Source organism: Heterocephalus glaber, unplaced genomic scaffold (genome assembly GCF_053883595.1).
Source record: "Heterocephalus glaber isolate CG9 unplaced genomic scaffold, H.glaber_assembly_v1.0 deba00001497, whole genome shotgun sequence".
In the NCBI taxonomy this organism is placed as follows: domain Eukaryota; kingdom Metazoa; phylum Chordata; class Mammalia; order Rodentia; family Bathyergidae; genus Heterocephalus; species Heterocephalus glaber.
In genome coordinates, this window is record NW_028258320.1 from 32,264,057 (window position 1) to 32,290,771 (window position 26,715).

The window sequence follows — 26,715 nt, forward strand, 5'->3', positions numbered from 1 at the left end:
GGCACTCTAAAGCCTCTTGGACATTCTAGGTATATGAGCAGGGCATGCCAACAGGTGAGTATTGCTAGGCTGTATGCAAGCAAAGAGGTGGCTAGTGTCTCCTCAATCAAAGTTAGGTCTCTGTGACAATTTTTTGAGCAAACTTTCTCTTGATTTTGTGGCAGGCAAAGGTATAGAGGTAGATTGCTAAGAACTTGGGAAGGGATCTTGGTAATTCAGCTAATACCTGTATTCAGGTATCTCCCCTGATAGTACTACCCCACCCCATGCTTGTTTTCATGATATGCCAATTTGCAAAGCTTTTCATATGTTCTGCAGAATCAGTTGGCTGGTTTATATTACCAGTACTCCCCTACTTTTGCCAATTGCAATGTAATTTTCTATATTTTCTTCAATAAGTTCTTGGTCTTCTATCTACTTTTGGAATTCAAACAAACTTGTTCAAGTCAAATATTTTGTTTTACACATCTTCAGCCTTGTCCTCTGACACTACTACTCTTAATTCATATGCAAAGGTAAGTAAATAGAAATAGGTACTTTTGGTGATTCTAAAATATTGAGCATACAAATTTATCATTCAGAATTAAGATAAGAAAAGAGGTTTTGTGAGTGACTGGTTTATAAATAGCTCATTTAAGTGTGCAACTAAAAAATTGTAATGTTTTTTGAAAATTTTAATTAAAATATATCAGAAGTATCTCAATTGGTCATTATATAACAGTGATTATGGTTGCTCCTTCTTTAAAAATACTTGTTTTGAACCTACACATATATAAATTTATTCTTAATGAATTATATTTGCAGCTATTGCATTACCTCAAGCCTTTATTTATTGCTTAGAACACACACACACACACACATGCACACACACACAGTCATTCATCAGAGGCCATGCTTGCAATCACACTCATCTCTGCTGCAGTACAATTTAATATTGAACAGAGATGTTGAGAACATAACAGGAGGAAGGAATAAGGTGTTACACAACTCATCAGGCAATTCTCTCTCCTGCAGCTTTGCAGCAAAGGACAGGATAGAAATTTAACAAGGGGCAAAACAGAAACAAGATTTTTGGATAAAGCTCAGCATTCAGTATTCACAAAAGAGTATGCTTTAGAGTGTTTTTTGTCACATCAAAAAGATTCTTGTAAACATTACACAATAGCTTGATTGTTAAATCAATTTTAAGTTATAGATGTTTTTGAAGCCACCCACAGTTAAAAGTGTTTCTGTGGTCTTACAAGAAAACTCAGCCATGATTTCAGAGATGTTGGCTCCCATCCTGTAGAGTTATTATTATCTTCATTGGGGTTATGAATGGCTTTCGTGGGAGTCTCACATAGAAAATTACCAAGTCTCCAAGGGATTCAGATACTATAAAAAATTAGAATCATAAGTTCAAATTCAACTTCAAACTCAATGACCCACTGAGTGAATTATTAAAGCAATTTCAATGTTAGTGTTGCTATATGCTTTCCACCTTCACTACTCTGAAATTCCTCATACCAATGTCACAAGTGACCTATTTGTTGATAAATTCAATGGAAGATTTCAGGTCCTTGCTGACTATTCCCTGATAATTAAATCTTTCTTCTCTTTTACTTTTCATGGTCCTACTTGCAGATTTTTAAAAATTCTGTTTATATTTGTTGTTGCCATTTATTTTAAATTATATTTATTAAGACACCTTTGATATTAATTTTTCAGGTAATTCTTATTCTACTTTTTCCTTGCATATGCATCTTCTCAAATATGTGTCCTTAATTTTGTATTCTTCCATTCCAGTAAGCCCATTACTTTTGATTACTTTAGCTATTATTATGTTCTTAACTAATTTGTATCTGAAGATGGTGGCCCAAATTATACCCTTAATATCTCCAAATTTCATGCCAGAGCTCAGACATTCATCACCAACTATTTCTTGATATTTCCATTTTGTCCTGTGGGTATTTTGGATTTATTAAGGACAAAACTAAGTTCATGATCATTTCCCTCTTTCTTGCTTCCTATCCTTTCTTTTTTTGAGCTTCTTTCAATGACTACTGACAACCAACACAAAATTTTAATCCAAAATATGAATATCATCCTTGATTTCTCCTGTTCCTTTTCTGCTCATGTTTCAAAGGCCATGTCTTTCTTGTTAATTCTACTTTCTTCATCATGCCGCAGTCAGGCCCTCCTCCCATCCTTTCCTTACCTAATATCCAACTCATCTGTTCCCTCTTTCTTCAGCTCAGTGCCCTTCTTCCCCTTCTCCTTCCTCTACTGTCTCTCTACAATGCTGCCTTCTTAAGCCATTCCAGTTTTCATGATTCTGTAAATCCAAGCTCTGCCTTCGATTCTCTCTGCCTAATCAAGTTTATTTGAAAGAAAATAAAAAGAGAACTTATTGTTCTAAGTAATTTAAATCCCCAAAAATATAGATCTGGCTTGTTAAAAGCATAGCTGAAAATAAAGTTCAATCATGACTTTGCCATGTGTCTCTTCATTGACTTTCTTTGTTAGGTGAATTTATTCTCAAAATCCATATGTTGACTAACTAGCAGCAATTTAGAGCTAATACTATCAAAGCACCCAATATGAGAGAAGCTAAAAAGGTTCATGCCCTGAGGACTCAACAAAAAATCAATATATTGAGTCTGTTTAATTCTGCTTTACCTATATTGGTTTATCTACCCTACCAAGAGAGGTAGGTACAATGACTCATCCTAAGTCTGACCTCATCCTTGGTTGTTGAAGAGACAGTTCCAAATAAAACAGACACAGTGTGACTTGGCTGTAAAAGAGTATATGCAAACGTAACTAGAGTAGATATTTTAAAATCTTCTGATATTTAGCCAAGTTCTTTAGAGTATTCACACTAATGTTGTCTGGCATATAATGATGCAAGAACCCTTAGACATATTTTCTAAAAGTCAATTATTTATAACAGAAGGCATCTTTTAAATTAACTTGTTAAAAGATGTTTAGAAAAATAATGTCTATATTGACACTGCTTCAGTGAGGCAGACACTCCCCTACCCTTGAGGCATCAATGCTGACTTAAGAAATGGTCACACCCTTTGACTCAAATATCCCATTTATGTTGAAAAGATGTAATTCCAAATACTGAGGAAGAAAACAATAAGTACAAAGATGTTTATTATAGCACTATTTATGTTTGTGAAATGCTCACCCATAGAATAACTAAGTAAATTATCAGATAATTCTAAAAGTCAAATTTAACTATGGACTTTTTAATTAGAGAGCTGTACAATGCCTTATATATATTTATCAATATGATGGTCACAGAAAGTATACATTAGGAAGTATGTCATAGATTTAGTCATGTTTCATCATTTATATTCTTGTAAAAATTGTAAAAATTTCTCTTCATCTTTATGCAGAATATTTTTGAAATATTTTGTTTTGCCTTGTCTTTAGAAGATATTTATTCTAAATGCTTTAAGAGGTTTTTTTTTGTTTTGTTTGTAAATAGGCAAAATTTTAAAACCATTATATGTCATGATTTATTTGAAAAGGAAAATCAAGACTTACTTTTTACATCAAATTGACTTATATCTGAAGATGGAATTTTCAAAGATACCTAATTTAGGGGCTGGGGATTTAGCTCAGTGGTTCCGCCGCCTGCCTTGCAATCACAAAGTCCTGAATTCGATCCCCGGTACTGAAAAAAAAAATCGAAAGATACCTAATTTAGAGGTGTGTTTGTGTGTGTGTTAAGGATTTAATGATGGAACCATATGGCAAGCAAAGGCTTTACCACTGAACTCCAGGCCCATCCCAATTGTTGGAAATTTTTGAGGTTAAGCTTTGATACTCAAAAAGTAAAAATCTACAGTAAACAACTCCATCAATGTTACACAGTAATATGAACATCCTTACATATTTAACCTTGGAAGGAATTAGCAAAGAGAATTGCAATTGGTATAAATTGTAAAAGCACATTTTTAGTGGTAAAAGAATATGAAGATTTGCTATATATGCTTTATTTTATTCTCATATATTTAAAAAATGAGAATTGATAGTGACAGAAAGAGGCTGGAGGGAAGAAAATCAAAGTCAGGTAGTAAAGAATTAATGATAAGAAACTGTGATTTTTCATTTCATTTTGTTGATATAGATTTAAGGATCTATAAAATAATATTCTTGAAAACATTTTTCTCTTGAGAAAATTACTGATATAAAATTATTTTTTCATACATTCTCAACAGCAATGACGTGCACAGTGAATAAATATTTATTAAATAAATAAATCAGATTTGTGTTTCTAGACAGGTGTTTCTTGTAAATAATTTATACTTTCTATACTCTTTTTTTGGTACTGGGGATCGAACTCAGGACCTTGCACTTGTGAGGCAGGTGGCAGAACCACTGAGCTAAATCCCCTGCCCTACTTTCCACACTTTTTATCTTTGATTCCTATAAACAGCATTATTTTTCAGAGTTGAAATATGACTTGCCTGAGATCTCTGAAAATATTGTTGAAAATATTTTATCTACATTTATATTTTGGATGGATCTTGTGTGCAAAAGTTAATGTGTGGAAACTTAATTTTCTGGCAGTATGTTTATGTGACTCATTTAAAAGCTGTATTGAGGGTTTAAGTGTGAACTCCTCCAGGACATGATCACCTTAGAATATCTCCTAACATACTCCCGACTTACTGGTGAGAACAAGGAAATCATTCCTTTAGACAATTTTGTTTCAGACATTTTAAATCATAAAATGAAGACAAATGAAAAGACAACTTTTACTTTCAATAATCTCAGAAATCAACTGATTTTTATAGTACTATAAGGAGGTTGAGATAAAAGAACATATTGTAGCCTAAGTGTGGCCACTCAATATATTTGAATATATAGAGAATCCACAATGGAGAGTTATTTCTAAGAGCTTAGGAGTGTAAAACAAAAAAGAAAAGAAAGAAAAAAGATCTAACAACAATGGAAGATTTCATTGTTCTCAGTATTTATTATTTTTACTTCAATTAAAGCTTGATAAAATAAATTTTGGTATTTATGGTCAATAGTTCTTAATATCAGAAACATAATTTCTGGTTTAAATAAAATAGATATAGATGAAAAGAAGGAAAGAAAAGAAAGAAAGAAAGAAAGAAAGAAAGAAAGAAAGAAAGAGAAAAAATATGATGGATTGCTAGATGAATAGATAGACAAATAATTTAAAAGTTCTACATAAATTCATAGGAAAAGCTTGAGGTATTTATTGTTTTGATATATTCAGGGATACTGAATATATATATATATAATATATATATATATAATATATATATAGTCATGTTCTTTAAAGAAGGATCCTCAATAATAAAAAAGTATGCATCATGTTTCTGAAACTTCCAGGGATTATAGCTGAACAGGTCTAAGAAATATAGGTAATACACTTGGATGGTAAAATATTTCTGTACCTTTCTATTGTAATTATTAAACTACAGCAAATTCATTCAAGCATAGATCAAACTTAAGTTGTGAAAATTCTCAAAAGAAAAAACTGGATTTTCTTTTTATACTCCAGTAATGATTTATTTATGGGCATGAGAAAAATAAATAAGAATAATACACATGTCTATGTGAATAGAGGTAATTATATTTATTGTAGTCTGTTATTTTAAAACGTCTATTTCAATTTTATTAGTCATACTATCATATGAATATAATGAAGAAAAAATGCAAACACACCTTGCTATGAATAAATTCCTAATTTAATTTGTTTATCTGGAATGGTGTATGAATACCTGCAAATTTAACAAGTAATATTTTACTTACCATTCCTTTAATCTTCACATATTTTATCATTAAACTTTTTCACTGTTTATGCATATTAATATAATTAGATGGATAACTACTCAATACCTAGCTTTTTATTTTTTCAACTAATATTTGGAGACAGTCTTCTAGTACTCAGTTGTATTTTAAGGAATGTAGACAATGAAATGGGATGGATGATCAGATATTAAAAAGTCACCAGATGACTGATACATCAGTCTTCTATTTCTATCGTAGTGTTATGTAACAAATGGCAGTGGAATAAAATAACAAGCAATTTTTATTCACACACTTGGGATGGTCAAATTGACATCTCTGTTGACTTGACTGGTTCACTCACATCAGCACATCGTTTCTTGCCTCATCAACAATGTCTTTAGTTAAAATTATTGGAGCTGCACCTATCAGCTTTCCTCCAATCTCTTAAGGAATCTTAATGTAAAGGCACAAAAGATAGGGCAAGGCCAAATACTTGAATGCCTTTCAGGACTTTCTACTGTTAAAATAAGTCACAGGAAAATATCAGAACATTTTCAGGCATTTACACATTACTTTTGATAGTGAAGAAAGAAGCAAGGAATTCAAGTGATAGTTCATACCTAGGAATGGCATGTGTAGGAAATCTCCATATGTACCAAGGAACCCCAGTAACTGCCTAAGAATGGAGGACAGGATCTTGTCCTAAAAAAGAGCAGAAATACCCTGTAATTTGTGAGACAGGAGATAAAGAATCAAGGTGAAAACACATTCTAGTGGACACATGAATTTGAGAATCTGGATAAGTGGAAGTGGATTGCATGAAATCACTCAGACTGTTAGTGCCAGGACATCCAATTTCAACAAGGAAAATTTAGGGGAAATGAAATATTTCATTTGCTGTGGCTCTGACACCAAATTCTAGAATTAAATGATAAACTGATTTCTAAACACTTGAGAGATGATGGCGCTGTTTCTGGTTCTAGTGAAGGTGCAAGGATGAAACAATTACAAGTCAAATAAGAAATTTAAAAAGAATAAGGGTAAAAGCGGGTCATGGTGAATGTTACATGAATAGGTAGAGAATACAGGATTCCTTCGAGATTTTCTTTAATGCTGATTCCAGCTTCAGGTATTCCGAGGTCTTTAATCATAGGATAAATGTCTGATGTCTCCCTCTAGATGGTGATGAAGAGATAAATGATGATGGAGAGTCAAGCATAGGATGTCTCTTTAAAAGATTCCTGTCCCAGTAGAGAGAAATGGAGGGTAATCTTCATTTGAGAATTGTCCAGGGAACAGTGTACTCTACCCACTTTGTCTCAGCCTAAGTTTGAAAAAGTCTGGAACAGAGGGGCTTGAAAGATGAACAGTCACTTACATTTATGTTAGTACTAAAGTTGATTGCACAGAAGATTTGGGAGATATCTCTTTGAAGTTTAATGAATGTTCAGGAATCAGTGTTCTTGTAGGAACATTTGTTCAGACCAAGAAGTGACCCAGAATACCCATCACAGGTGTAAAAGGAAGAACCCTGCCGTTTTATTCATTAATCATCTCTCAGAAAGGGAACGTTTTAAACATTGTCCTTTCTGAGAGCTTATTAGGGGGGCTAGAGAATGAAGCTTAAGAAAGGGAGGAGATGGAGGGAAAACCAATATACATTTTATTCAAATATTAACTCTGAGCAGCAGAGCCAGGTAGAACTGTAGGGGGGAGAGTTGGAGGCAGGATTCTGTGGATCAGAAAAAAAGAAAAAAACACTGAAAGTATTTTTCTGAGCACCAAAATTCTGAAACAAATTATTATTTCCCAAGGGGAATGCAAAGAAGAGGAAGACATTTTTAGATGAAAGTACTGACTTTATTTTGCCTCTACTTTTTGTTTTGTTTTATTTCTCTGCTGCTCTGTGATCTGCTTTTTTGGTCACACTGGGTAGCTGATCTCTTCTGTTCTATAATGCAGACATATTTTTTCTCTTGGTCAGGGTTGTCTTTTACCTCAGAGAAGAACTGAACAGTGGTGTGGCAGATGAAAAGCCATTCAAGGGTAGAGTGCAGGTGGCATAGTAGGGGTGAGGAGGCAGAAAAGGTCAGAAGGAGAAAAAATACAATACCATATTAAATTAATTCTTCCACCTATATTCCACTTGTAATTATTCAAGACCAAACCAAGTATGAAATAGAAGCAATGTATAAAGCTTTTTTATACTCTATATCAGGGATGGTGAACTTTTTGGAGCTTTCAAAGACAACCAACAGCATGCTGCATTGCATGTGCCATAGGATTTCTACCACTGCTCTATGCAGAGTTATAAAAATCTGCTGCCATTTTACCTGTCTTAATTTTCCCCTATTGGTGATAGCATCAAAGTTTTCTGTAGGATAAACCTCTTCTCATTATTAATCCTCATTTATTTGACTTCTAGGAAAATGAAATACTTTATTCTAATATATAGGAAGATAACTCCATCTTAATTTTGAAGGTTATATTGTAAGATAATATTGAGTAATTATTTGGATAGAATATTTTCAGATAATTTGGAAACTTAAACAACACTACCTTTGAGAGCCTCATTTATTAATCCTAATTTATGTAATTTTATTGGTGATACCCCATCCCACACTTCCACGTGTAGACATTGAAATATGCATAATGAATTAGAAGATGATTATCCAACTTAGAAAAACGTGTACTAATTTAGTACAAATAAAGTCAATACATACCATGTCAGGAATTTTTTTGTAACTCTTTAGACACTCTAACTCTCTTGTAATATAAGCACACTTACAGCCAAATATATCTTTAAAATAATAAATGCATTTTTTGTGCAAGATTATTTACTTAAAATGTTCCTGTTCTTGATTAAATTTGTTAAACATACTAAACTGGGCCAAAATAAATGTCATAAATTCAGTATGTGTACATTACATGTATGCATTAATTTTACTTTTTTCTGTGTCTGTTACAAAAGGAACACAAGTCTAAGTCTTCAATGTTGGATCTAGTCTTACTTAAAGTCCCCTGAGGTTTCCAATACAATCTGGGTTGGCTGAGTGTGGGTCTGAAAGGGCAGCACTATGACTTTCATGGCTGTACAGTTCAAAATGGAACACTTTTGGAGGAAAGTGCAGATTCTCCTAGGGAAGTGGGTAGGTAAACCATCCTCCCACAGTAGGCAGCCATCACTTAATCAGACCATAGTGCCTACTCTGCTTCAGTATAGGAGTCAGGCTCTTTTTGTATTATCATAGGATTGAAGAGTTTGGGAAAAAATTACCCAGAAGGGAAATATCAACTAATAGGTACCAGACTCCTGGCTAAATGACTAGTGGATTCTTCTTTAACCACTTAAAATGGAATAGATTTGATAATTTAATTTTTCATTTTACTTCTTTTGACATATATTAATTGAGTAATGCTCCTAAATACATGATGGTAAAACAATGGGTCCATTTTGAGCTTCAATTCCCAAGCATTTCACTATATTTCTGTAGGGATATTTTAGCTAATTTTAAAGATCTAGAAACCAAGTTTCATAGAGTTTCAGAAAGTGAAACAATTTAATTATTTTTGGAGGCAAGATTAAAACAAATAAATACCTGGAACGCTGCAAATTTCCATGCATTTCCATAATATGTTATGAGATCAAACATACAGTTTACTCAAAATCTATCTTTCCATTGATGATATATGTTACCACTTTTATTTCAAAGAATATCAATTTCTCTTTGCATAGTAGGTGACTAAATCATCTGTCTTGTCCATTACATTTCTAAAGTTTAGTTGATTCTGTTTTGTAGATCAGTTCTGTAACTGCATTGATTAAAGACTCACTTTTGTTTTGAAAAATTCTTTTTCTCTGAGATATATAAGCTTATCTGAACTATTGGCAAATGTGTTTTCTCTGCACAGTGACAAATCTAAATTACTTGAAGTAGTGTAGTATGTCCTTATAAAGCTTTCTCTATCTAAATATAAATACTCAGCACCAGCTGTTGTGGTACTCAAAAGGAACCTTGTGTTTAAAACATTTTTTCACATGGGTAATATTCCTTCATCTTACTTCCAGAAGAAAGGATATTTTTAAAGGAAACAGATGGTAATGATATTTAGTGAACTACCATATTTAAATCCAGTGGGAATTATAAAGATTTCAAAAAGTGATATACAGTATTTCAAATACAAAAAAATAAGGTTTATTTTTAAAATGATAAATATTCTTCAAAAATATATTTCCTCCTAGGCTCAGTAGTTCATGGCAAATTTATTGAAATATATGGTATTGTGATTGTTCCCTAAGTATTACTTTATTTCATTGATTTACTTTTCATTGGCTGTAAAATAATCTAATAATTACATTTAAGGAAAAATAAACTTACATTTAATGTAAATGTGCTTTGATTATAGGTTATATCTTTACCTCACAGACATTAAAGTATAAAAAGTTGACATTATATTCAAAGAAATTATTAAGTTTCTTCGTATAGTTGACACTAATGTACATAGGTGTGTTATTTTTTGTGAGAAATGCAGCTGTCACACAGCATGTTTGACATTGCCTATGGGGCCTAGATATCAAGTTTATCATGTTGTAAATTGATAGGTTTTACATAAAAAGAGGATGCTCTAGGTAGGGGATTTAGCTCAGTGGTTCCTCCACCTGCCTCAAAGGTGCAAGGTCCTGAGTTCAATCCCCAGTACAAAAAAAAAAAAAGGATGATCCAGGAGCGATACAAAAAGTAGTATCTAAGCTAACTTTTCCATATTCCTGGTGTCATTTATCTTCTGCCACAGCAAATGAATGACAAGTTACTTTCTTCACCATTGCTATATTCGGGACTTACAACAATGCTACTTTTCTAGGGAACTTCCCATTTTATTGAAGCATTTTAGGTTTCAGAACTATCTTTGAATTTTATTGCTAATCAGGCACCTATCTTTGATCTTACAGTACTGCTGTGGTTAGTCAGCTATTCAGCCTCTCCACAATGGCTTGTTTGCATTTGTTAAAATATAATTTATATTTTCAAATTTCCTTTTTAAATTAACTTTATTTGTACATTTCAGATATACATAATGATAGCATTCATCATAGGGAATTTGTACTTGTACTTGATATAAATTTGTTTTTATGTTGCCTGTCCAGCTAACAAGTATAAAGATGTCACATTTTTATTCGCATTTCAAATCTTACCTCTTTGTGCCCCACACATTGACTAGAAATTTGATAGTACTTTTTCCAGAAGTTTCCTTCCTCATCATGTTTCCAAAAATATCTTGATGTTATGAAAATAATTCTCCTTTGTCAGATTGATTATTAGGTAATAAAATTTCATAGTTTTCTAGCAACAAGTATAAATAAAAATGCATTTCAAAATCCTCATTCTTGAGGAAGATATTTCTGGTTTCATTTGTGTTTTTCAGAGCAAATTTTTGTTGATATTCTAATACTATAGATTTTGCAGAAGTAAGTTGGCTCATGGCTAGCAAACGGTGGTTTTATTGTGTCTCAACCATTTCTACATTTATACTAGATTTCAGATTGATAACATTCCATTACACATAAGCTATAAAACCTGGCTTAGGCATTTCTTAAAAATGTTCTCTTTGTGGTACCATTGCTTAAAAGTGATCAAGTGTTCTCTAGAAATGTTTTGTACCATGTTGCACTAAGGACTTATCTTACATGGAAAACAGTAGCATTATTTGAAAACTGTTTCAGGAAAACATTACAATTTTATTATTGAAATCAAACATAACACAGTAGAGCACTAGTCCTGCATATAAGTGCAGATATCTCTTATACACTTGATATGTTCTATTAATTATGATTTTTACACTATCAGAAAGCAATTCTGGCCAGTGTAATCAGAAAGGCATTTGCTCACAAAATTAACAGAACGTTTGAGAGTGAAATTAATATATGAAGATGCTGCAGTAAAGCCTCAGGAATTTTCAGTAGCCAAAACAAATTATCAATGTTGATAGAGCACCTTCCATGGAATGAATGAAGTCCATTTGCTATTTTTTGCATTCTTGTTATTCCACTCAATTCAAAATAATGGGACAGAGACTAGGATTCACTTTAATTCTGCTAACTGTGTATTATGCCTACTTTTTGGCTAGTGAAGACAGGCCTCTTGTTATCCATTCCACTCAGAGCATCCCACAGAGGGAGAGAAAAGGGGCCCTTTATCAACAGAAAGGGCAAAAAGGCTATTATAGAAAAAATATTACCTACAACTAAATATGCTTATGACTGAATCCTGGTCCTGGTTACTAATAATCCTGAGACAGCTGAGGTTGTAAATTTATCCTCAAAGTAGAGTTGTAGTTCCTAATCATAGCTATCTTTCCTAGGATCTGGCTTTAGGGATGTCCAATGAAGCCTATTACTTTATACTTCTGCTACTTAAAATGATATTAGCATTCCTTGTTTCTCATGGATTAGTGGTTGCATTATGAAGTAAGAGGAAAAATCTCACTACAAAAAAGCAGTGTCTAACATCCTTAAAGTCCCTAGATACACTGGGGGAGAGGGACAGTACAACTCAAACAAGAACTGCCCAATTACTTGCTCTGTGAAGGCTTTCATTCTCTTATTTCATTTTAAAGTGAGTCAAATCTTGAAGTCTTGGATTTCTTTATAAATAGTAATAATTCTGACTATTTACTTGTTCTGCAATTACCAAGGATTTTAAATTTTAATTCAGTAATATGACAGTCAACCTGATGGCAAGAATATAGAAATATAAAAGAGAACTTCCTTTACAATTACATTTAAATAAATTTCAGTAATGCACCTACATATATCTTAATTTCAAGGAAAATGTAGTATTAGTTCACAATAATTTGCCAACCAAATATTATTCCAAAATTACAGAAAAACTCATGAACTAGAAACTAAAGTATAAATAAAATTGCAACCTGATCTTGCAAACTTTATTAAAGTATGCAATAATATATATTGATTTTTTAAAATTTCATGTTGCTTCCACAAAATCAGTGTACAATGATACATATTCAAAGTAACAATAGCTGTGGAAGTCCATGGAAATAGTAATAGGTTTCTAGCAGATATTGAACAAAATTACCAAATCTTCAACATGAACAGATTCACTATTTATGCTTTTTATCCAAGTGTGTTTTCATCACTCATCAGCTAAAATAAATCAAATATATTAATCAGAATTTGATATGAAGTTTGAATAAAAAGACTAAAAGATGATTTACATTTATAGTGTATAAAGCATACCCACTTTTTTAAATTTTAAAAATTTCACTTAAAATATCCTTGCTCCACTTACTTGTTCTTTCTTCCTGCGGAGGTCCCTTGACTCACACTGTCTCCATTTTGCTTTGCTGTCCCTTGCTGCTTACATGCACACTCTGCCTCCCCTACTCCAAATCTAAAGGGCATAGAAAACAAACAATGCAAACTAACAACCCAAACCTAAGAAGTAACAAAATCTGTTCATTTCTTCCAGGGAATGTTACTCCTAGGATTATTTTCTACTTTATTTTTGTTGTTGTCCCCTTTAACCTGCACTGAACCTGAAGATTTCTTTGTGGTATTCTCTCATGAACTGTCTCTACTAAGAAGCTCCTCCCTCACCCCCACATTCATACTGCTATTGCTATTTATCCCCTTGCAAATGCTTTACAAAATACTGGTAGAAAACTGTTACTCTAATATTTAATTAATTACAAAGTAAAGTGACATTTGAGATTTATAGGTATGACCTGCTAGTGTTTTCTGTTTGTTGAATGGTTTCTTAATAGCATGGTTGCACACATAAATAAATGGATTGTAATTCTAAATCTCACTGTGCCAAGAAGAGTCAGATTTATGAACTAATTTGACAAATCAGGCCCCTGTATTAAAATATTAGTTGGTTAAATAATTTTTTGTGTTAAGAGCTGATAGACTGAAATTGTAATAAAAACTCCAATCCTTTATCTTGCTAGGATAAATATGTGAAAATTATAGTCAATCAAATGATTTCCAGGATTACTCTTCAGTTTAAATTTTTCTCTCAAGTACTTATTATCAAGTTTTTTGAGGCATTTTTCTGTCTCACATACTTTGTAATAAATGATGTGTTTTTTAGTAGACAGTAACAACATCTGTATATTTCCTGCATGATTGGATTACAATTTTTTCTGTTCAATTGCAGTCAGGGTTCAATAATATGATATAATGCACTCAAACTGCTTTAGAAGGCATATTACAAAAGTGGTGCTTTTTATCAAGTAAACCTCAAATAAAAGCACCTTTTTTCTTCTTTATTACATAGATTATTTTTAAACCAGGAGGATATTTAATAAGAAATAAAACTAATATGAAAAAAGCAGGTAAATGTCAGGTACTGAAAGTAGTAAGCCCCTAATAATGACTTACCTAAGATTTCAAGAGCTGCAGTTTCTAATATTTATCCACTCATTAAACACTGTGCTAAGTTTTGACATTTAGATTTTGCCTACTAGTGGAATTTAAATGAAAATAATGGTCTCAGAGGCTGAGTAGGTAATACATTCTGTGATATCTAACCATTGGTGAGCTTAAGTATATGGTATTTGCTAAACATAGCTTTTATTTAATATTAATTTAGAAATATGTGTTTGTAAATTATGGTTCTGTGTGTGTGTGTGTGTGTGTGTGTGTGTGTGTACTTGATGAAATGCATATTTTAAATTTGGGAGATGCTTTGTCATTGTTTTTGTTTTTGGGCTAAAATAGCCACAAATGATTTCATTTATTCTAGACTTGAATCTGTCAGTTTTTAGTAACCCCTTACTGTTTTTACTGTCTTTAATGAGTATGACAGTAATTTATTTATAAGACTGTAAGGAATGCAGTTCATCTAGACTTGATTTTTATGAAGTGTTAACCAGCGGGTGATAAGCAACAGACTGTAAGAGATAAGATTAGAGTCTTAAGTAGTTCTGAAACTGACTTCATAAGACATCAGTTTTTAACGATAGTATGATACTGCTAGATTTTTTTCCTTAGATTATTTGGTAGAATTACAAGATAGTTACTTGGCATTTTTGAAAGTAAAAAAAAAATTAAAACAGCTTGGAACAAAACAACAATCCTGGAAAAATGATGTTTGTCATGATTGAGAAGGGAAAATTATTGGCTTGGTGGCACTGATTTTACCATATTTATAGACAAATGGAGAGGATCTGGATGCATCATATCTCCACATGGCAATATGACAATTATTCTTGTTACCTTCCAAGCAATATTAGTTAAGAGACTGAAATATATCTTCTACCCAATATGACACCAAAAGAGATTGGAAGGTGGGACTGTCTCTGCAGATGAGTGATAAATGATAAAATCTAGTAAGATACTATCAGTCAAATGACAGGAACATGGATGCTAGTTGTGTCTGATTTGTGAAGATAGGAAATTCAGATCTTGCATTTATATTTTTGATAGTCTACATGTACAAGTGAGCACAGTTTTAATTTATTAAGGAAAAACTCTGCAGATCAGGAAAATTAAACATCTATATATCTTTATATTTCATTTATAATCCATGATTCATTTAAATATTGACTCCCCCTTTAAGATAACATTGTACGATGATATTTCCAAGCTATAATTTTACTGTACATTCTGAATGTAGCTATAATACAAAGAATGTTTGAATAATTTATTCAGGGAGTAATTCTTTAATTATAAGAACATTGGCTTAACCATAGACATTACAAAGAATAAAATGTGCTGCAGAGTGTATGTTTAATATCTCATTAAGTTGTTTCAGTTTTAGAATGTGAGTGAATCGTCATTAAATTCTGGCCTTGATTTGACCATTATTCACTGTATAAATGTATCTGATTATCACAAGTAACATCAATAAGCAAACATATTATCATTTAAAAATAAAAAGTAACTATTTTAATTTATATAAAATTTTATTAATATAATGTTATATATTTTATTTATGTCAGGCTCTCAAACTTCTATTTCCTGTACTATTCAAATATGTTTTAAAACAAAGAAAATGAAAACTTTTTGTGTGGAGCCTGGTGGTTTTCCTAGTAGATGTTTTATTGTGTTGGCTGACCTTCAAAGCAGCTTTTATATTTTGACCCTTAATTCCACCAAATAACATATGAATTCAGTCTTCCTCCATTTGCAATGTAGTACAATAGCAAAAATTTTCAGAGATGACTTTTCCTGAATTTACACATAGAGATCCTTTTCACTTATTAATTTATATTCAGTGGAGATACTGACCATTCTACATGTTAGTTAATTGAAGGTATATTTTGAAAACATTTTTAGATAGAGGCATGAATTTAAGATAACTTTGTCTTCTGTCAGGTGAGTTTAAAGATCAATAGAGCAATGTTTATAATTATGCCTAATTTGCAATTAAGAAAATACGTTTTTCAACATTGGCAATTTTGTTAAAACTCTGAGCCCCTTTGGGGTTGACACATTGCTTAACCAATTGAAGTGTATTGGTAAGATTTGCTTACAAAAAATAAATCTATAATAGAATTATTCAGTCCTGACTGGCTTAAACCATCAGGTTTAGAAAAATTCATTTTATGACAATAATCCTCAAAAGAATTGGGAGAACAATTTATATATCAAATGTCTAACATACACATTGTACCAAATCACATCCTGAAACACAAAATAGGAGTGAATAATATTGAATTATATTTTTCTCCAAATTGATCACTTTGACAACTTGATTTCTGTGAAAAGGTCCAACATTTTTGACAAGGTCAAACCTATTTATTTATTTATTTATTTTTTGGTACCAGGGATTGAACTTGGGACCTTGAGATTGTGAGGCAGGCAGCAGAACTACTGACCTAAATCCCTGGCCCGGTCAAACCTATTTAAATAGAAGTTCTTCTTCCTCCTATCTCTTTGCCAACATCTCTCATAGCAAAAATAGATGGACATTTAACTTCAAATAAAGTTATCAATCATAAGGGAGTTTAAAACAATATCCTGGCAAGAGCAGTCAGAACCTTGATGATTAAATCATTCCTAGGCTCTTGAATTCAGATTAACCATCTGGGCTATTACAAGTATCAACAGTATGTGAAGTTACTAAAGCAAAGAACAAGAAGGTGAGATCAAAAACATGTAGTTTGAAACATTTCCAAAAATGTATTTTATTTTTAGAATTTTTGTCTTCATTAGTAAATGTTTGCAGTATATAATGATTGCATTCATTGTGGGGAGTGAGTACATATACATAACATATGTTATCAACCTCTTCCCAGCACTAATTATTTCCCCATAAACCAAATGGCTATATTAGGGGCAATATTGTAGTAGGATATACATTTGGAAGGAAGATTAAATAGTCAAATTTTGGGAAAGACCAAATGAAGAAAGTTCTAGGACTCTAGGGAAGTGGAACTAATGAGTATATGAGGAGTCTTTACAAAATATAGGGAATATTTAAATTAAAAATGTTATTGTTCTAAAAGACAAATTGACATTAATCCCCCTTTCAAATACTCCTCCTTACTTCAAATACACTTATCCCATAATTATTGGTAATGTGTCTTTAATTATAATATCAATTTTTAAAAGTATACATTCACTGTATATTTTGATAACCACTCATATGTTTCAGTACTTGCTATGTAGAGTTCACTCTGGTTTTGCTTTTTGTGGTAAATTTTAATGGTAATCCAATTAATTAACTTGTTTATCAAGCCAAGCACAAAGTTAGGGGAGGATGAATGGATGCTCCTTTTTTTGATAAAAACATAATAATTGTATATATTGTAGGAAGGTATTTAAATTTGGAATATTCTTATCAAAAGAAGGAAAAATATATGGTAACCAGGGTCAAATGATAAATGCTCACCTTACAGACTACATTTCAGGTATCAATGAATTAGAATGAATACTGTAACATAATGCTGAACATATTTTCTGAAAAGGAAGAGTAAATATGCCAGTCTTTAGATTTTACTAACGGAATTCAATACCATTTTGTGGAGGCATCTGGGAGAAAGACTTCAGTGTTGGTAAGGAGTGCTAACAAAAATTTTTTGTTACTCAGAAATGAAGTGAGCTCTCATACTATCGTAATCAGATGGAAGAGAGTGAAAGCTGAATGTACTGTCACAAGTTATTAATGTCATAACGTGAAAATGTTAGAACCAGTTAATCCATTAAAAAAGGGTTCTGTAATGTAAGTGCAACCACCTATATCTTATGTCTTGCTCAAGTTGACTAAGCTTTAGAGCAGCCTTCTCCAATAAAATTTCCTCAGTGATAGACATATTCCATCTCTGCATTATTTGATGTACTTCCTTTTAGTTATGTGTGGCTATTAAAATGTGTGCAGTGTGACTAAATAAATGAGCTTGTAATTTCATTTAATTTGATCTAATTTCATTTAAATAGCCACATATGTTTATTGATTACAAAATTGGATAACAGATTATCAAGTGTTTACTCTGAGCTGAGGAGCAAACAACCAAAAATAGAAATCTATACATACAAAAATCTTTTTCCTAAAGAATTCAAGGTACATACTGCCAAAGTAAGAGAAGGATTGTGTGCGTCAGTGCTCAGAATTACAAGTAGTTATTTAACACTAACTCATTTATGCAGAAAAAAACTATTACTGAGGGATAGAGCTGTCATCGCTTGCTACCTTTGGGCACTGAATTATAGAATTTTGTTACAACTGCATCCCAAAGATGGATACTTCTGATGTCACCTTCAGCAGAATGGATTCTCTACAGAACCTGCTTTCTCTTACTATTTTTTATTGATGTCTCCTCTTAATTAATGCGTGATATTTGTGGACCCAGGTTGCATATTAATGTCCTATTCCTTAAGAAACCTGGATAATTGAATTTTATTGTCTGTGTTGGGAATCCATAGAGCTTTTACAAAGGATTCTGGGTTTCCCTAAGTCATAATATTCACCAATATAAGAATAAATTAGATTCTATTATAACCTTAGTCCCCATATCCTGAGAAATGTTACAGGATATATTTTAAACATCTTTTAAAGAAATAAAAACCTAGCCAGAGAGTTAAAAAATACATTACATATTCTGCTTGCAAGTTCATCTTTCATTCTGTTCAATAAGTTTTTGCCCTGAGGGACTAGTGCTACAAATCCACCATTATCTGTTTCTATGGATGTTACTTTGTAACTCTTAACATGAAGTATCTTGTGACTCTGATTAATATTATCATATAAACATACATATTTTATATTCTACTTAACTACTATTTAGGAACTAATTGCTCACCAAAGTCTGATACAGAGAAATTACATTTTTTGGATCATTAGATAAGAATGATAGTTGCACTGCTTTTGCAGGCTCTGATGATCTAGTTAATCTGAGGAATTAAAATGCATTTCCATACTAGGTCACAAAGTTTCATCTTTCCAGGTTAAGAGTCCTGAATTTGACATACCAAACTAAGTTTCAAATGTTAAGTCCACTGGGGTTCTGGAGTATTAAAAGCAAATCTAATCCCTGGTGCTTAAATTTTTATACCTTCTGTCTGTAGGAGATGAGCTCTTCTTTTTATACTAGTAGGAAACTATCACACTTTGTCTTTAGTCTTTAATGAATACATAATCATTTTAGGTGATTATTGTGTTTCTCAAAATAAATGCCCCAAGAACAACCATCTAATTTACTGTTCTTATACTTACTTCATTCACATAACCATACACTTCATGTAACCTACCTCCTACAGCATGTCTTCAACTGGTAACCTGTGCTAGTTCAATACCACTAGGGAAAGGTTTATAACCATATGTTATTTTATTCAACGTGTTTTCTGTAACCCACCAGCAAAGAGTGATGAGATTCTGATTTCTGACAGGACAGCGAGTACACTAGCACTAGAATTCCATGTTTATGTCAATTTTAAGGCCATTTTTGTCACCAATAAATGTAATTGGGGTTCCCTATAAAGCAGAACCTGAAATGGAGATTATCTTGAAGGATGTATGTAGGGGAGATTGATGTCTGAAAATGTTATAAAGATAATTTTACTCTTAAGAGATCAGTATCTACCCCTAGAGGGAATTTACTTCTGCCAGGATAATCAGGATGCTAGTAATTCAGTATCAACCTGTCATACTTCTGAAATTTACAGAATTTACACCTGAAAGCTGACTTAGTAACTTCCTCAATGACAAGACAAAATACCCCACACTTACAACTTAAAGGAGGACAGGATTCTTTTGGCTGAGAGTTAGAGTTCCATGATGGACTGGCTACAAGGCGGGCACTTCATGGTGGAAGGGCGGGCTGTGGGGGGGAACTGAGGTGGAGGGAAAAGGTGGAGAAGGGAGATATTACCTTTCTAGGTCTTGCCATCTGTGTCCCCATTATTCTGACTAGGCTCCACCTCCTAATAGAACATTGAGCTGCTAAACTCACCTGTGGATGGATCTAAAGTCCTATGATCCAATCACTTCCCAAAAGCCCCTGCTTTGAAAACATGCGAGTTTCGCAAGACGTTTCAGATATGAACCTCAGCATTGACTTTGTGCAAGATGTTATGCTACCATTCCACTTTACTTTGTGGGTGGGAATTTTAAGGTTTCCAGCTGCAAATAATTTATCAGATTCTATTTGTTAGTCTGGACTGCAAGATTTCTTCCTATATTCATGACATTAGTATCTTGCTTCACCCTTACATTCTTAGTGGTCCCGTTTGAAATTTGTAAATATCTTCAGTACTAAAACATTCTCTTATGCTCAACTCACCTACCTTGGTTTTAATCCATCTCATCCAGTTCTTAGATCCCCACTTGGAAATTCTTCACTGTATTGTTAAGATTAAGATATTTTCTAGAAAATTGTTAAAATGTTTGCTCCAAATCTTTTAATAATTGTAAGAAGAGAGACTTATGTAAATAAATTCAACAGTAACAAATGTAAAGTCCAAGTTTGTACCTTTTAAAATATATTTATATATTTTTTCTTTTCCCTTATTTCCTTTCCCCTACTCCTCCCACTTCCCCTACTCCTTTAGACCTTTACTTCCTATTTCACATTATCAATTATACATTTTGAACCTTATTTATACTTTTAGTTTTTCACAGCAGGGAAACTATTTGGTATTTACACATGTGTGTCCTATTTATTTCACTTAAGAGCATGGCCTCAGTTTGCATCTATTTAGCTATAAATGTCTCTAGTTGCTCATTCTTCATGTCTGAGTAGTACTACATTTTATAGAAAAACCACATCTTCTTTACCCTGTCTCCAGTTGATGGGAAATTGGAATGTTTCCAACTTTTAGCTATTAAAAACTGTGCTGCTATAAACATGGGTATGCATATATCTTTGTGGTATGATTCTTTTAATTCTTTTGGGAAAATACCCAGCAGGGGAATAGTTGGGTCAAATGGGACCTCTAATCCTAGTTTTTGGAGGTATTTCCATATTGATTACCACAGAAAAAAATATGAGAAAAGGAAAAAATGGAAACAAAGTCTTTGTAAATAGGGAAGGGTGGAGGGGGTGATGGAAGGACAGGGGAACGGGAGAAAAAATAAGAACCAAGATACATCATGTAAAGATACAAGATCCCAATGATGAATGTAACTGTATTGTATACCTAAAATGTACCAATGAACTTAATTTTTATATATATATATATATATATATATATATATATATATACACACACACATGATAAATGATGTTATAGGTATCAACTTTAAGAATTTTAGCTGAAGGGCTGGGGATTTAGCTTAGTGGTTCCAGTGCCTGCCTTGCAAGTGCAAGGTCCCGAGTTTGATCCCCAGTACCAAAAAACAAATTAAAAAATGTTGTATATGGCTTTTAGGTCATAGATGAGAGAAGTTCAGTGAAAACATAACATTTGAGGAACCTTAAGGCAACAGAAAAATGCAAGAGATATTTATGTGACTCCTGTGGTGCTTGCAGATTTCTATATAGTGTATTTTCAGAGATGCTGAATAATGTGAATAATTGGGAGAAAAAAACTTCAAAAATAATATCATGAATTTATCACAACATGATAGGAATGAAAAATCTCCATATGTATCTGTAGTATTTTCTCTTTAGTTCTGCTGAACAAGCACAATGTTATTCATGCTAACATTTCTTTTTGTTACTCCTGAACTGTCATTACTTTTCAATTATTTAAATAAGGTGTTGTAAAATGAGCTTTTTTATTTAACTATAACGAATGTTTACTAGACATGTAAATGTATTGAATAGACAAGTTACAGAAACTTAGGATCAAACTAGCTGGCTTTAACGCAAGACCCAAATGCAGTATATGATGCCCAAGCAGCCATCCAATAACAGTAGTTGTCAAACAACACTACCATCCTCACTATTGGCTTCGTCATTACCTTTTGATAGCTGTCAATCTCGATGCAACATGGACTCTTTCACTGAATGGGAGAGAGAAGGAGGCAGTATTTGCAACACTAAGGATACTGATAAACACATTGCCTAACAACTGTTAAGAGCTAAAGGAGGATATTCAGTCCTCTTGATGGGAATGGATTTGAGAAAGGATAGAATAAAATATTTGCACTGAAGTGGGGTGGGGTCATCGGAGTAGCATGTCAAGGAAAGACCAGGGATAAGGAAGCAAATGATAGAAGAAGGAAAGGAGTTTCATAATTGCATGGGTAACTAACAGTGTCATCTTAGCAGGAGACAATTGGTTTCAGGATGGATCTAGTACGAATTATCTGCTGAGGGGTATGACAGTGGAGAGATAACAAATGAGGACCAGACAAGGCTGGATATACGCAAAGGCCTTGGGTTTGGTGTTATGGACAACAATGAGGCATTGTGGGGCACAAGCTTTCTAAACCTGAAACTGAAGTAAAAGGAAAAATTAATGTGAGAGGCAGATTCCAATTGTTGGAGATAAGGGCTGTCCCCCCTTTTTCTAAATCAATGCCTATCATTTTCTCAAAGTGATAATTTAGTTTTATTGTTTAATTCTTTTGTAACACTTCTCAGTTTCCCTGGGGTTCTGGGAATATGGTGACACCGAATATGATCTCAGCCTTCATTTATATGCCTAAATATGTGTTTGTTTATTTCAGTGTCTGCAAGTGTACTCTTCCATGTAGTTTATGAACTCTCTAAAGGTGATAAATCCATAGAACAACCGAGCTAGGTGGAACTTTAGAAGTCGTGTATTCCTATTTTATTTCACAACTAACTGGCAAAGGGTGGGTTATAGGAATTATCTAAGGGTACTCAAGCAGCTGTGGCAGAGCAGAAGTAAAATGGCTGCTTGCCAAATCCTCTGACTATGTAGTTTGCATTCTTTCTATTACCTGCTTGCAGAAAAGATTTTAGAAAGAATCCCTGTATGATTCTTTGCATACAGGTTTACCTATTTTAACATTTTACATTAGTATGCAACATATGTAACAAATAATATTGATACATAATTAGTAACTGAAATTAATAGATTTTCTGCATCCTGTTTAGTTAATACTCTTAAATTTACGTTAAAATATATCATTTATGGTTAAGATTTAGTAAATATGCTTGTGAATTGAAAAGGAAGTTTATATTAAGTACACAAAATGAAGATAATAGGCAGATTTTCAAATATATTTTATAATTTAAACTTAACCAATTTTAAACAATTCAATATAAGCAAATATTTTTATAGTACTCACTATGATCTCAGCCCTTGAAGAACTCATAAATATACAAATACCTAAAACATTGCAACATTTTTATAGTGGGATAAGCGCTAAAATAGAAAGATACTCAAAATCCTTTTAAATATATTAAAATTTCTTTAAGATGAGTAGAGTATTATTAGAAGGTAAAATGTAGTAAATGTCTAAAAATGGTTTTGCTCAACATAAAATAGGTTTATTGTTATTTTTATTGTTATCTCACTAGAACATATTTTATATTCTTGATCATTATTTCTTTAAAGTTAATGAGTTTATTAAAAGATTGATGGATCGATGAATATAATTACATGCTATCTATTTCAGCTAGTTCAAAATAACAGGCCAAAATCTAAAAGATGCATCGCTAACATGTACAATAGGACTTATATAATAGTTTTCTGAATTTTTTTCTGACTTGTTCTTCTATTTTTAAAAGTTTCTCAAAACCACTTAATTAAAGCACTATTCATTAATCCTGGAAATTCTCTTTCACACAAGAGAATCTAATCTTTGTAGTCCTCATAAAAATAAAAAAGAGGGTATAATGTTGGAGCATGTTTTTTAGCTTTAATTACAACCACGTACATAAATGATAACACACAGGGTATGGCAAGAAATAAGAGGATGTAAGAGAATTTATAATTCATCTTGTATCAATGATTTGGTAATAGCTGAGTGGGGCTCCTGTTTCACAAACTTGATTGTTTTAGAGAATAAGCAAAATAATTTATTATGTGTGTAGTTATTTTTTAATTTTTGTACTTTTAAACCTTCAAAAATCTTTTCATGTTTTTAACAAGAAAAGCATGAAAGGGGCCAGGGATTTAGCTCAGAGGTTTCGCCGCCTGCTGCGCAAGCGCAAGAACCCGAGTTCTATCCCCGGTACCAAAAAAAAAAAAAAATAGCATTAAAAACAAACTTTACATAAAATTGATTTGCATTCACATTTAACCTATGTGAAACTTTCGAAAAGCATTTAAATAATGCATGTCAATCATCATGGCCAGTTGAGATGAGACAGCATGCTTCTTTCTGAGGCACTCCTGAAGATCGCATATTGGATTACGTGCTTTGTGAAATCTCCTTTAAAAATAGCAAAGTGATGTCATCGCAGTTACTTTGAGATATGGCACTATGTATTATTTCCCAGTGTGATTACAGGATTAGTTTCAGTTTGAAGTTTAAGTAAGATGTTTGAAATTTCAGTGATATGTTTGGCTACTAGATTTCTATTGACTTTTTTAAACCTATGGTGTGGTGCTGAGAATATTCTTCGGAAGGTCAAAAGAATTTCTTATTTTCCTACTAAATGAGAAAATTTTCCTGCTTAAATGCAAATACCCATGGGGGTCCCTCTTTCATATAGCTAGTTCATTATCGTAACTGCTACTGGAATAAGTGTCCAGAAGTGAGTGTAGATATAACAGGAATTCAGAATTCAGACATACCAACATCATAGTGTAAGTTCCATTAATGAGGATAAAATAACCTTGTTGTTTTAGTATTATAATAACAAATTAGGACTCAATACTGTATGCACAAAAACGTATTGGTGTCAGGTACTTTTTTTTAGAAAGGCGGAGATATTTTATTTTATTTTTGTTTCTATATTTTGTTTTACTTAATAATTTCATAGGAAAAGTTCATTTTTTATCAGTCTATGTTTAGAATACATAATGATCACATTCATAGTGGGGAACTGGTACACGTATGTTATGACAATATGATGAGTATCTGAATTGGTCAACTTTTCCATTTCTCTAGCAAAATTCCCATTACCCACAAATTAAAGGAGGGCTTTGATTTAGCTGACTGTTTTAGAAGTTTCGATCCATGGTGGGCTGACTTCAGGGTGGAAACATCATGGGCGAAGGGCATGGCAGAACAGAGCTACTCCCTTCATGGTGATTGGGAAGCAGTGCACAGGTGAAAAGCCCGGATGAGTGCCACACATTCCAAAGGTGCCCCAGTCAGCCACCCACCTCCTGACAGCACCTTCAGCTATAAAAATCATAATGGGAGAGATTAAATATTAGAATAAGTTAAGACATATTAGCTCAATTAATGGTACTAGCTCTTATTACTATTACTTTCCAGATGAGAAAACTAAGCTCAGAAAGGACAAGCAACTTGTCTATCACATAGCTATTATGTGTCAGAGTTGTGATTTGAATCTATATCCTGTATAGATCCAAATTCAAAGAACCCAAATGCAAAAGCCAAAATTAAAATAAAAATATAATAAACAGGCATTTTAGTTGAGGATTTGAATTGATAAAGAAACATAATTACATGAGATCTTATAAAAAGCTGACTTTCTATAATTTAACCTTGTGGATATATCATACTGATTAACGATCAAGAATGGAAGGTAGAAACCACATGTATCTCTCAGTGTGTGTTAACTTGAATATTAATTGCTACATTCCCCCTCTTATGAACAAAAATTTGAAATGTTTGGACATTTTGGTGTTTTGTTTCTAATGTTACAAATATCTACTTAGGACCACAAGAACAATCACAATATATTCCTTGCTTTTTATAAAAATTATTTAAAAAGTCTTACAGCTTCATTTCATATTTCTAAATCTAGACTGCCATGTCTACTTTTCCTGGGTTTATTTTCTAAAAGCTTCCCAACACTAATATTTCTGCATGTTAGGAGGAATCTTTCCACTGTTGAAGAAGTATATTTTTTATGTTGTATCATTCAATCTAGTCTATTTATATTTGTTTTTCAAAATCTGCCAAAATTTTAAACATGGCATCAAAATGCTGTAAACTAACCAAAAAAAAAATGCAGTAAACTATACATGTCCTTCTTTTAAAATAAGTAAATAAAATACCTCTTTAATTTGTATCAAGATGAAACCCAGGCTCTTAGACAAAATAATTTCTAAGATGTAACTCCCATTAAATACCATCAAGGTTTAACTACATTAGGATACTTGAGTTCATAGTCACATATGTTGATATTATATTTCATATATACAGGAAACTGTACATTTTCAAGGTGTATAAATTTGGCAAATTGTACCTGAAATTACATTTTGAGGTATAATTAATGGAATCTACTACTAGATTATAAATAATATCACTTTTAAAAAATAAAAATCATGAAAGAAGTGCCAAAGTATTTTCAGTCTGACCTATCTGAAAGTGTTTTTACAGTCTAGCAGAAGAAAAACTATGCTTAAATTTTTGAAGCTACCCTGTACATACATTGCTTCTTTTGCTCTCATTAATTTCCATTAAACAAATTATATGTTACTTTGTATTC

General features: G+C 32.5%; 1 protein-coding gene and 1 long non-coding RNA gene across 19 annotated transcripts in view; one reads left to right on the forward strand and one right to left on the reverse strand.

Moving 5' to 3' along the window:
* Positions 1 to 26,715, forward strand: part of Pcdh15 (protocadherin related 15) — a 1,622,160-nt gene that overhangs the window by 729,281 nt on the left and 866,164 nt on the right. The window lies entirely within an intron of this gene.
* LOC147825626 (uncharacterized) lies at positions 1,484 to 13,519 on the reverse strand. The gene is made up of 3 exons (XR_015440353.1): positions 13,071 to 13,519; positions 6,384 to 6,465; positions 1,484 to 3,667 (listed from the first exon to the last, which is right to left on the reverse strand). It is a non-coding gene; the product is annotated as an uncharacterized LOC147825626 (long non-coding RNA).